The sequence below is a fragment of the Ambystoma mexicanum genome, chromosome 4p (genome assembly GCF_040938575.1).
Source record: "Ambystoma mexicanum isolate Mex_15411 chromosome 4p, UKY_AmexF1_1, whole genome shotgun sequence".
Classification (NCBI taxonomy): Eukaryota; Metazoa; Chordata; class Amphibia; order Caudata; family Ambystomatidae; genus Ambystoma; species Ambystoma mexicanum.
In genome coordinates this window covers 843,446,044-843,455,406 of record NC_090927.1, presented here as the reverse complement: position 1 = coordinate 843,455,406, position 9,363 = coordinate 843,446,044, and the positions used below count along the sequence as shown (strand labels likewise).

The window sequence follows — 9,363 nt, the reverse complement described above, 5'->3', positions numbered from 1 at the left end:
AAAACTCACAAGGCCCAGAGCCTACGGCCACACCACACTGAATGCGTCTGATCTCGGAAGCTAAGCAGTGTCGGGCCTCGTTAGTACCTGGATGGGAGACCGCCTGGGAATACCAGGTGCTGTAGGATTTTTTGTGCTCCAAGTTCAGGAAGTGAGCCATTTCTCAATTGCCTTTCAAAACTGCAAGGTCTAGCTGACTAGATGCTTAAAAGTACAAAACTCACTAGGCCCAGAGCCTACGGCCACACCACACTGATTGCGCCCGATCTCGTCTGATCTCGGAAGCTAAGCAATGTCGGGCCTAGTTAGTACCTGGATGGGAGACCACCTGGGAATACCAGGTGCTGTAGGCTTTTTTGTGCTCCAAGTTCAGGAAGTGAGCCATTTCACAATTGCCTTTCAAAACTGCAAGGTCTAGCCGACTAGATGCTTAAAAGTACAAAACTCACTAGGCCCAGAGCCTACGGCCACACCACACTGAATGCGCCCGATCTCGGAAGCTAAGCAGGGTCGGGCCTAGTTAGTACCTGGATGGGAGACTGCCTGGGAATACCAGGTGCTGTAGGCTTTTTTGTGCTCCATGATTAGTAATTGCGCAACTTCTCAATTATTTTTCAAATTTGGTATGTTTCCAAAATAATTGTATCCCGTTTTATAGCGGAAATGTTGGACAACATCATGAGGGCTGGAGCTACCTTTTTACATAGAATTAGCATACAGGTAGTGTGTTAATGGGTAATAAATCGACTTTCACATGTAATGCAGTACAGAGAATATTGAGTCCTTCAAGAGGCATGAAAGAAAACCATTATTGTGTTGATTGTTCTCTCCACCTCCCTGCAACAGACACAGGATGGATGAATTAAAGTTATCCTACCAGACATAGGAGTCCTGAATGGGCCCACCAGTCTTATATATCTCGCCTGATCGAGCCTGATCGAGCGATGAGCGTGGTATCATGTTGCAAGTGGCTGCATGGCTAAGCTTACTAAATGCAAATGCATAAGAGTAATATTCTTAGCATTCCTAGAGCCTACGGCCACACCACACTGAATGCACCCGATCTCGTCTGATCTCGGAAGTTAAGCAGTGTCAGGCCTAGTTAGTACCTGGATGGGAGACCGCCTGGGAATACCAGGTGCTGTAGGCTTTTTTGTGCTCCAAGTTCAGGAAGTGAGCCCTTTCTCAATTGCCTTTTAAAACTGCAAGGTCTAGCCGACTAGATGCTTAAAAGTACAAAACTCACTAGGTCCAGAGCCTACGGCCACACCACACTGAATGCGCCTGATCTCGTCTGATCTCAGAAGCTAAGCAGTGTCGGGCCTCGTTAGTACCTGGATGGGAGACCGCCTGGGAATACCAGGTGCTGTAGGATTTTTTGTGCTCCAAGTTCAGGAAGTGAGCCATTTCTCAATTGCCTTTCAAAACTGCAAGGTCTAGCTGACTAGATGCTTAAAAGTACAAAACTCACTAGGCCCAGAGCCTACGGCCACACCACACTGATTGCGCCCGATCTCGTCTGATCTCGGAAGCTAAGCAGTGTCGGGCCTAGTTAGTACCTGGATGGGAGACCACCTGGGAATACCAGGTGCTGTAGGCTTTTTTGTGCTCCAAGTTCAGGAAGTGAGCCATTTCACAATTGCCTTTCAAAACTGCAAGGTCTAGCCGACTAGATGCTTAAAAGTACAAAACTCACTAGGTCTAGAGCCTACGGCCACACCACACTGAATGCGCCTGATCTCGTCTGATCTCAGAAGCTAAGCAGTGTCGGGCCTAGTTAGTACCTGGATGGGAGACCGCCTGGGAATACCAGGTGCTGTAGGCTTTTTTGTACTCCAAGTTCAGGAAGTGAGCCATTTCTCAATTGCCTTTCAAAACTGCAAGGTCTAGCCGACTAGATGCTTAAAAGTACAAAACTCACAAGGCCCAGAGCCTACGGCCACACCACACTGAATGCGCCCGATCTCGTCTGATCTCGGAAGCTAAGCAGTGTCGGGCCTCGTTAGTACCTGGATGGGAGACCGCCTGAGAATACCAGGTGCTGTAGGCTTTTTTGTGCTCCAAGTTCAGGAAGTGAGCCATTTCTCAATTGCCTTTCAAAACTGCAAGGTCTAGCTGACTAGATGCTTAAAAGTACAAAACTCACTAGGCCCAGAGCCTACGGCCACACCACACTGATTGCGCCCGATCTCGTCTGATCTCGGAAGCTAAGCAGTGTCGGGCCTAGTTAGTACCTGGATGGGAGACCACCTGGGAATACCAGGTGCTGTAGGCTTTTTTGTGCTCCAAGTTCAGGAAGTGAGCCATTTCACAATTGCCTTTCAAAACTGCAAGGTCTAGCCGACTAGATGCTTAAAAGTACAAAACTCACTAGGCCCAGAGCCTACGGCCACACCACACTGAATGCGCCCGATCTCGGAAGCTAAGCAGGGTCGGGCCTAGTTAGTACCTGGATGGGAGACTGCCTGGGAATACCAGGTGCTGTAGGCTTTTTTGTGCTCCATGATTAGTAATTGCGCAACTTCTCAATTATTTTTCAAATTTGGTATGTTTCCAAAATAATTGTATCCCGTTTTATAGCGGAAATGTTGGACAACATCATGAGGGCTGGAGCTACCTTTTTACATAGAATTAGCATACAGGTAGTGTGTTCATGGGTAATAAATCGACTTTCACATGTAATGCAGTACAGAGAATATTGAGTCCTTCAAGAGGCATGAAAGAAAACCATTATTGTGTTGATTGTTCTCTCCACCTCCCTGCAACAGACACAGGATGGATGAATTAAAGTTATCCTACCAGATATAGGAGTCCTGAATGGGCCCACCAGTCTTATATATCTCGCCTGATCGAGCCTGATCGAGCGATGAGCGTGGTATCATGTTGCAAGTGGCTGCATGGCTTAGCTTACTAAATGCAAATGCATAAGAGTAATATTCTTAGCATTCCTAGAGCCTACGGCCACACCACACTGAATGCACCCGATCTCGTCTGATCTCGGAAGTTAAGCAGTGTCAGGCCTAGTTAGTACCTGGATGGGAGACCGCCTGGGAATACCAGGTGCTGTAGGCTTTTTTGTGCTCCAAGTTCAGGAAGTGAGCCCTTTCTCAATTGCCTTTTAAAACTGCAAGGTCTAGCCGACTAGATGCTTAAAAGTACAAAACTCACTAGGCCCAGAGCCTACGGCCACACCACACTGAATGCGCCTGATCTCGTCTGATCTCAGAAGCTAAGCAGTGTCGGGCCTAGTTAGTACCTGTATGGGAGACCGCCTGGGAATACCAGGTGCTGTAGGCTTTTTTGTACTCCAAGTTCAGGAAGTGAGCCATTTCTCAATTGCCTTTCAAAACTGCAAGGTCTAGCCGACTAGATGCTTAAAAGTACAAAACTCACAAGGCCCAGAGCCTACGGCCACACCACACTGAATGCGTCTGATCTCGGAAGCTAAGCAGTGTCGGGCCTCGTTAGTACCTGGATGGGAGACCGCCTGGGAATACCAGGTGCTGTAGGATTTTTTGTGCTCCAAGTTCAGGAAGTGAGCCATTTCTCAATTGCCTTTCAAAACTGCAAGGTCTAGCTGACTAGATGCTTAAAAGTACAAAACTCACTAGGCCCAGAGCCTACGGCCACACCACACTGATTGCGCCCGATCTCGTCTGATCTCGGAAGCTAAGCAATGTCGGGCCTAGTTAGTACCTGGATGGGAGACCACCTGGGAATACCAGGTGCTGTAGGCTTTTTTGTGCTCCAAGTTCAGGAAGTGAGCCATTTCACAATTGCCTTTCAAAACTGCAAGGTCTAGCCGACTAGATGCTTAAAAGTACAAAACTCACTAGGCCCAGAGCCTACGGCCACACCACACTGAATGCGCCCGATCTCGGAAGCTAAGCAGGGTCGGGCCTAGTTAGTACCTGGATGGGAGACTGCCTGGGAATACCAGGTGCTGTAGGCTTTTTTGTGCTCCATGATTAGTAATTGCGCAACTTCTCAATTATTTTTCAAATTTGGTATGTTTCCAAAATAATTGTATCCCGTTTTATAGCGGAAATGTTGGACAACATCATGAGGGCTGGAGCTACCTTTTTACATAGAATTAGCATACAGGTAGTGTGTTCATGGGTAATAAATCGACTTTCACATGTAATGCAGTACAGAGAATATTGAGTCCTTCAAGAGGCATGAAAGAAAACCATTATTGTGTTGATTGTTCTCTCCACCTCCCTGCAACAGACACAGGATGGATGAATTAAAGTTATCCTACCAGATATAGGAGTCCTGAATGGGCCCACCAGTCTTATATATCTCGCCTGATCGAGCCTGATCGAGCGATGAGCGTGGTATCATGTTGCAAGTGGCTGCATGGCTTAGCTTACTAAATGCAAATGCATAAGAGTAATATTCTTAGCATTCCTAGAGCCTACGGCCACACCACACTGAATGCACCCGATCTCGTCTGATCTCGGAAGTTAAGCAGTGTCAGGCCTAGTTAGTACCTGGATGGGAGACCGCCTGGGAATACCAGGTGTTGTAGGCTTTTTTGTGCTCCAAGTTCAGGAAGTGAGCCCTTTCTCAATTGCCTTTTAAAACTGCAAGGTCTAGCCGACTAGATGCTTAAAAGTACAAAACTCACTAGGCCCAGAGCCTACGGCCACACCACACTGAATGCGCCTGATCTCGTCTGATCTCAGAAGCTAAGCAGTGTCGGGCCTAGTTAGTACCTGGATGGGAGACCGCCTGGGAATACCAGGTGCTGTAGGCTTTTTTGTACTCCAAGTTCAGGAAGTGAGCCATTTCTCAATTGCCTTTCAAAACTGCAAGGTCTAGCCGACTAGATGCTTAAAAGTACAAAACTCACAAGGCCCAGAGCCTACGGCCACACCACACTGAATGCGTCCGATCTCGTCTGATCTCGGAAGCTAAGCAGTGTCAGGCCTCGTTAGTACTTGGATGGGAGACCGCCTGGGAATACCAGGTGCTGTAGGCTTTTTTGTGCTCCAAGTTCAGGAAGTGAGCCATTTCTCAATTGCCTTTCAAAACTGCAAGGTCTAGCTGACTAGATGCTTAAAAGTACAAAACTCACAAGGCCCAGAGCCTACGGCCACACCACACTGATTGCGCCCGATCTAGTCTGATCTCGAAAGCTAAGCAGTGTCGGGCCTAGTTAGTACCTGGATGGGAGACCACCTGGGAATACCAGGTGCTGTAGGCTTTTTTGTGCTCCAAGTTCAGGAAGTGAGCCATTTCACAATTGCCTTTCAAAACTGCAAGGTCTAGCCGACTAGATGCTTAAAAGTACAAAACTCACTAGGCCCAGAGCCTACGGCCACACCACACTGAATGCGCCCGATCTCGGAAGCTAAGCAGGGTCGGGCCTAGTTAGTACCTGGATGGGAGACTGCCTGGGAATACCAGGTGCTGTAGGCTTTTTTGTGCTCCATGATTAGTAATTGCGCAACTTCTCAATTATTTTTCAAATTTGGTATGTTTCCAAAATAATTGTATCCCGTTTTATAGCGGAAATGTTGGACAACATCATGAGGGCTGGAGCTACCTTTTTACATAGAATTAGCATACAGGTAGTGTGTTAATGGGTAATAAATCGACTTTCACATGTAATGCAGTACAGAGAATATTGAGTCCTTCAAGAGGCATGAAAGAAAACCATTATTGTGTTGATTGTTCTCTCCACCTCCCTGCAACAGACACAGGATGGATGAATTAAAGTTATCCTACCAGACATAGGAGTCCTGAATGGGCCCACCAGTCTTATATATCTCGCCTGATCGAGCCTGATCGAGCGATGAGCGTGGTATCATGTTGCAAGTGGCTGCATGGCTAAGCTTACTAAATGCAAATGCATAAGAGTAATATTCTTAGCATTCCTAGAGCCTACGGCCACACCACACTGAATGCACCCGATCTCGTCTGATCTCGGAAGTTAAGCAGTGTCAGGCCTAGTTAGTACCTGGATGGGAGACCGCCTGGGAATACCAGGTGCTGTAGGCTTTTTTGTGCTCCAAGTTCAGGAAGTGAGCCCTTTCTCAATTGCCTTTTAAAACTGCAAGGTCTAGCCGACTAGATGCTTAAAAGTACAAAACTCACTAGGTCCAGAGCCTACGGCCACACCACACTGAATGCGCCTGATCTCGTCTGATCTCAGAAGCTAAGCAGTGTCGGGCCTCGTTAGTACCTGGATGGGAGACCGCCTGGGAATACCAGGTGCTGTAGGATTTTTTGTGCTCCAAGTTCAGGAAGTGAGCCATTTCTCAATTGCCTTTCAAAACTGCAAGGTCTAGCTGACTAGATGCTTAAAAGTACAAAACTCACTAGGCCCAGAGCCTACGGCCACACCACACTGATTGCGCCCGATCTCGTCTGATCTCGGAAGCTAAGCAGTGTCGGGCCTAGTTAGTACCTGGATGGGAGACCACCTGGGAATACCAGGTGCTGTAGGCTTTTTTGTGCTCCAAGTTCAGGAAGTGAGCCATTTCACAATTGCCTTTCAAAACTGCAAGGTCTAGCCGACTAGATGCTTAAAAGTACAAAACTCACTAGGTCTAGAGCCTACGGCCACACCACACTGAATGCGCCTGATCTCGTCTGATCTCAGAAGCTAAGCAGTGTCGGGCCTAGTTAGTACCTGGATGGGAGACCGCCTGGGAATACCAGGTGCTGTAGGCTTTTTTGTACTCCAAGTTCAGGAAGTGAGCCATTTCTCAATTGCCTTTCAAAACTGCAAGGTCTAGCCTACTAGATGCTTAAAAGTACAAAACTCACAAGGCCCAGAGCCTACGGCCACACCACACTGAATGCGCCTGATCTCGGAAGCTAAGCAGTGTCGGGCCTCGTTAGTACCTGGATGGGAGACCGCCTGAGAATACCAGGTGCTGTAGGCTTTTTTGTGCTCCAAGTTCAGGAAGTGAGCCATTTCTCAATTGCCTTTCAAAACTGCAAGGTCTAGCTGACTAGATGCTTAAAAGTACAAAACTCACTAGGCCCAGAGCCTACGGCCACACCACACTGATTGCGCCCGATCTCGTCTGATCTCGGAAGCTAAGCAGTGTCGGGCCTAGTTAGTACCTGGATGGGAGACCACCTGGGAATACCAGGTGCTGTAGGCTTTTTTGTGCTCCAAGTTCAGGAAGTGAGCCATTTCACAATTGCCTTTCAAAACTGCAAGGTCTAGCCGACTAGATGCTTAAAAGTACAAAACTCACTAGGCCCAGAGCCTACGGCCACACCACACTGAATGCGCCCGATCTCGGAAGCTAAGCAGGGTCGGGCCTAGTTAGTACCTGGATGGGAGACTGCCTGGGAATACCAGGTGCTGTAGGCTTTTTTGTGCTCCATGATTAGTAATTGCGCAACTTCTCAATTATTTTTCAAATTTGGTATGTTTCCAAAATAATTGTATCCCGTTTTATAGCGGAAATGTTGGACAACATCATGAGGGCTGGAGCTACCTTTTTACATAGAATTAGCATACAGGTAGTGTGTTCATGGGTAATAAATCGACTTTCACATGTAATGCAGTACAGAGAATATTGAGTCCTTCAAGAGGCATGAAAGAAAACCATTATTGTGTTGATTGTTCTCTCCACCTCCCTGCAACAGACACAGGATGGATGAATTAAAGTTATCCTACCAGACATAGGAGTCCTGAATGGGCCCACCAGTCTTATATATCTCGCCTGATCGAGCCTGATCGAGCGATGAGCGTGGTATCATGTTGCAAGTGGCTGCATGGCTTAGCTTACTAAATGCAAATGCATAAGAGTAATATTCTTAGCATTCCTAGAGCCTATGGCCACACCACACTGAATGCACCCGATCTCGTCTGATCTTGGAAGTTAAGCAGTGTCAGGCCTAGTTAGTACCTGGATGGGAGACCGCCTGGGAATACCAGGTGCTGTAGGCTTTTTTGTGCTCCAAGTTCAGGAAGTGAGCCCTTTCTCAATTGCCTTTTAAAACTGCAAGGTCTAGCCGACTAGATGCTTAAAAGTACAAAACTCACTAGGCCCAGAGCCTACGGCCACACCACACTGAATGCGCCTGATCTCGTCTGATCTCAGAAGCTAAGCAGTGTCGGGCCTAGTTAGTACCTGGATGGGAGACCGCCTGGGAATACCAGGTGCTGTAGGCTTTTTTGTACTCCAAGTTCAGGAAGTGAGCCATTTCTCAATTGCCTTTCAAAACTGCAAGGTCTAGCCGACTAGATGCTTAATAGTACAAAACTCACAAGGCCCAGAGCCTACGGCCACACCACACTGAATGCGCCCGATCTCGTCTGATCTCGGAAGCTAAGCAGTGTCGGGCCTCGTTAGTACCTGGATGGGAGACCGCCTGGGAATACCAGGTGCTGTAGGCTTTTTTGTGCTCCAAGTTCAGGAAGTGAGCCATTTCTCAATTGCCTTTCAAAACTGCAAGGTCTAGCTGACTAGATGCTTAAAAGTACAAAACTCACTAGGCCCAGAGCCTACGGCCACACTACACTGATTGCGCCCGATCTCGTCTGATCTCGGAAGCTAAGCAGTGTCGGGCCTAGTTAGTACCTGGATGGGAGACCACCTGGGAATACCAGGTGCTGTAGGCTTTTTTGTGCTCCAAGTTCAGGAAGTGAGCCATTTCACAATTGCCTTTCAAAACTGCAAGGTCTAGCCGACTAGATGCTTAAAAGTACAAAACTCACTAGGTCTAGAGCCTACGGCCACACCACACTGAATGCGCCTGATCTCGTCTGATCTCAGAAGCTAAGCAGTGTCGGGCCTAGTTAGTACCTGGATGGGAGACCGCCTGGGAATACCAGGTGCTGTAGGCTTTTTTGTACTCCAAGTTCAGGAAGTGAGCCATTTCTCAATTGCCTTTCAAAACTGCAAGGTCTAGCCGACTAGATGCTTAAAAGTACAAAACTCACAAGGCCGAGAGCCTACGGCCACACCACACTGAATGCGCCCGATCTCGTCTGATCTCGGAAGCTAAGCAGTGTCGGGCCTCGTTAGTACCTGGATGGGAGACCGCCTGAGAATACCAGGTGCTGTAGGCTTTTTTGTGCTCCAAGTTCAGGAAGTGAGCCATTTCTCAATTGCCTTTCAAAACTGCAAGGTCTAGCTGACTAGATGCTTAAAAGTACAAAACTCACTAGGCCCAGAGCCTACGGCCACACCACACTGATTGCGCCCGATCTCGTCTGATCTCGGAAGCTAAGCAATGTCGGGCCTAGTTAGTACCTGGATGGGAGACCACCTGGGAATACCAGGTGCTGTAGGCTTTTTTGTGCTCCAAGTTCAGGAAGTGAGCCATTTCACAATTGCCTTTCAAAACTGCAAGGTCTAGCCGACTAGATGCTTAAAAGTACAAAACTCA

At 47.8% G+C, this 9,363-nt stretch overlaps 26 non-coding genes and 8 pseudogenes across 26 annotated transcripts; all 34 read left to right on the top strand.

The window, feature by feature from the left end:
- Positions 1–19: 19 nt before the first annotated feature.
- On the top strand, positions 20–128 carry LOC138459018 (5S ribosomal RNA; annotated as a pseudogene).
- A 106-nt stretch (positions 129–234) lies between these two features.
- LOC138463329 (5S ribosomal RNA) lies at positions 235–353 on the top strand. The gene has a single exon (XR_011265916.1). It is a non-coding gene; the product is annotated as a 5S ribosomal RNA (ribosomal RNA).
- Positions 354–459: 106 nt separating this feature from the next.
- LOC138456692 (5S ribosomal RNA) lies at positions 460–568 on the top strand (annotated as a pseudogene).
- Positions 569–1,031: 463 nt separating this feature from the next.
- Positions 1,032–1,150, top strand: LOC138461252 (5S ribosomal RNA). Its single transcript, XR_011263877.1, has one exon. It is a non-coding gene; the product is annotated as a 5S ribosomal RNA (ribosomal RNA).
- A 106-nt stretch (positions 1,151–1,256) lies between these two features.
- Positions 1,257–1,375, top strand: LOC138465156 (5S ribosomal RNA). The gene has a single exon (XR_011267731.1). It is a non-coding gene; the product is annotated as a 5S ribosomal RNA (ribosomal RNA).
- A 106-nt stretch (positions 1,376–1,481) lies between these two features.
- On the top strand, positions 1,482–1,600 carry LOC138459808 (5S ribosomal RNA). Its single transcript, XR_011262663.1, has one exon. It is a non-coding gene; the product is annotated as a 5S ribosomal RNA (ribosomal RNA).
- A 106-nt stretch (positions 1,601–1,706) lies between these two features.
- Positions 1,707–1,825, top strand: LOC138464480 (5S ribosomal RNA). The gene has a single exon (XR_011267060.1). It is a non-coding gene; the product is annotated as a 5S ribosomal RNA (ribosomal RNA).
- A 106-nt stretch (positions 1,826–1,931) lies between these two features.
- On the top strand, positions 1,932–2,050 carry LOC138464669 (5S ribosomal RNA). Its single transcript, XR_011267247.1, has one exon. It is a non-coding gene; the product is annotated as a 5S ribosomal RNA (ribosomal RNA).
- A 106-nt stretch (positions 2,051–2,156) lies between these two features.
- Positions 2,157–2,275, top strand: LOC138459796 (5S ribosomal RNA). The gene has a single exon (XR_011262661.1). It is a non-coding gene; the product is annotated as a 5S ribosomal RNA (ribosomal RNA).
- A 106-nt stretch (positions 2,276–2,381) lies between these two features.
- On the top strand, positions 2,382–2,490 carry LOC138456691 (5S ribosomal RNA; annotated as a pseudogene).
- Positions 2,491–2,953: 463 nt separating this feature from the next.
- LOC138461251 (5S ribosomal RNA) lies at positions 2,954–3,072 on the top strand. The gene has a single exon (XR_011263876.1). It is a non-coding gene; the product is annotated as a 5S ribosomal RNA (ribosomal RNA).
- Positions 3,073–3,178: 106 nt separating this feature from the next.
- Positions 3,179–3,297, top strand: LOC138462669 (5S ribosomal RNA). Its single transcript, XR_011265264.1, has one exon. It is a non-coding gene; the product is annotated as a 5S ribosomal RNA (ribosomal RNA).
- Positions 3,298–3,403: 106 nt separating this feature from the next.
- Positions 3,404–3,512, top strand: LOC138459017 (5S ribosomal RNA; annotated as a pseudogene).
- Positions 3,513–3,618: 106 nt separating this feature from the next.
- Positions 3,619–3,737, top strand: LOC138463328 (5S ribosomal RNA). The gene has a single exon (XR_011265915.1). It is a non-coding gene; the product is annotated as a 5S ribosomal RNA (ribosomal RNA).
- Positions 3,738–3,843: 106 nt separating this feature from the next.
- On the top strand, positions 3,844–3,952 carry LOC138456690 (5S ribosomal RNA; annotated as a pseudogene).
- A 463-nt stretch (positions 3,953–4,415) lies between these two features.
- On the top strand, positions 4,416–4,534 carry LOC138462929 (5S ribosomal RNA). Its single transcript, XR_011265516.1, has one exon. It is a non-coding gene; the product is annotated as a 5S ribosomal RNA (ribosomal RNA).
- A 106-nt stretch (positions 4,535–4,640) lies between these two features.
- LOC138464468 (5S ribosomal RNA) lies at positions 4,641–4,759 on the top strand. The gene has a single exon (XR_011267048.1). It is a non-coding gene; the product is annotated as a 5S ribosomal RNA (ribosomal RNA).
- Positions 4,760–4,865: 106 nt separating this feature from the next.
- Positions 4,866–4,984, top strand: LOC138454829 (5S ribosomal RNA). Its single transcript, XR_011261486.1, has one exon. It is a non-coding gene; the product is annotated as a 5S ribosomal RNA (ribosomal RNA).
- A 106-nt stretch (positions 4,985–5,090) lies between these two features.
- On the top strand, positions 5,091–5,209 carry LOC138454579 (5S ribosomal RNA). The gene has a single exon (XR_011261250.1). It is a non-coding gene; the product is annotated as a 5S ribosomal RNA (ribosomal RNA).
- Positions 5,210–5,315: 106 nt separating this feature from the next.
- On the top strand, positions 5,316–5,424 carry LOC138456688 (5S ribosomal RNA; annotated as a pseudogene).
- A 463-nt stretch (positions 5,425–5,887) lies between these two features.
- On the top strand, positions 5,888–6,006 carry LOC138461250 (5S ribosomal RNA). The gene has a single exon (XR_011263875.1). It is a non-coding gene; the product is annotated as a 5S ribosomal RNA (ribosomal RNA).
- Positions 6,007–6,112: 106 nt separating this feature from the next.
- LOC138465155 (5S ribosomal RNA) lies at positions 6,113–6,231 on the top strand. The gene has a single exon (XR_011267730.1). It is a non-coding gene; the product is annotated as a 5S ribosomal RNA (ribosomal RNA).
- Positions 6,232–6,337: 106 nt separating this feature from the next.
- Positions 6,338–6,456, top strand: LOC138459784 (5S ribosomal RNA). Its single transcript, XR_011262659.1, has one exon. It is a non-coding gene; the product is annotated as a 5S ribosomal RNA (ribosomal RNA).
- A 106-nt stretch (positions 6,457–6,562) lies between these two features.
- On the top strand, positions 6,563–6,681 carry LOC138464456 (5S ribosomal RNA). The gene has a single exon (XR_011267036.1). It is a non-coding gene; the product is annotated as a 5S ribosomal RNA (ribosomal RNA).
- A 106-nt stretch (positions 6,682–6,787) lies between these two features.
- On the top strand, positions 6,788–6,896 carry LOC138457865 (5S ribosomal RNA; annotated as a pseudogene).
- A 106-nt stretch (positions 6,897–7,002) lies between these two features.
- Positions 7,003–7,121, top strand: LOC138459772 (5S ribosomal RNA). Its single transcript, XR_011262657.1, has one exon. It is a non-coding gene; the product is annotated as a 5S ribosomal RNA (ribosomal RNA).
- A 106-nt stretch (positions 7,122–7,227) lies between these two features.
- On the top strand, positions 7,228–7,336 carry LOC138456687 (5S ribosomal RNA; annotated as a pseudogene).
- Positions 7,337–7,799: 463 nt separating this feature from the next.
- Positions 7,800–7,918, top strand: LOC138465136 (5S ribosomal RNA). The gene has a single exon (XR_011267711.1). It is a non-coding gene; the product is annotated as a 5S ribosomal RNA (ribosomal RNA).
- A 106-nt stretch (positions 7,919–8,024) lies between these two features.
- LOC138464444 (5S ribosomal RNA) lies at positions 8,025–8,143 on the top strand. The gene has a single exon (XR_011267023.1). It is a non-coding gene; the product is annotated as a 5S ribosomal RNA (ribosomal RNA).
- Positions 8,144–8,249: 106 nt separating this feature from the next.
- On the top strand, positions 8,250–8,368 carry LOC138461961 (5S ribosomal RNA). Its single transcript, XR_011264566.1, has one exon. It is a non-coding gene; the product is annotated as a 5S ribosomal RNA (ribosomal RNA).
- A 106-nt stretch (positions 8,369–8,474) lies between these two features.
- LOC138462790 (5S ribosomal RNA) lies at positions 8,475–8,593 on the top strand. The gene has a single exon (XR_011265379.1). It is a non-coding gene; the product is annotated as a 5S ribosomal RNA (ribosomal RNA).
- A 106-nt stretch (positions 8,594–8,699) lies between these two features.
- LOC138464432 (5S ribosomal RNA) lies at positions 8,700–8,818 on the top strand. The gene has a single exon (XR_011267011.1). It is a non-coding gene; the product is annotated as a 5S ribosomal RNA (ribosomal RNA).
- A 106-nt stretch (positions 8,819–8,924) lies between these two features.
- Positions 8,925–9,043, top strand: LOC138464668 (5S ribosomal RNA). The gene has a single exon (XR_011267246.1). It is a non-coding gene; the product is annotated as a 5S ribosomal RNA (ribosomal RNA).
- A 106-nt stretch (positions 9,044–9,149) lies between these two features.
- LOC138463327 (5S ribosomal RNA) lies at positions 9,150–9,268 on the top strand. Its single transcript, XR_011265913.1, has one exon. It is a non-coding gene; the product is annotated as a 5S ribosomal RNA (ribosomal RNA).
- Positions 9,269–9,363: the final 95 nt, after the last annotated feature.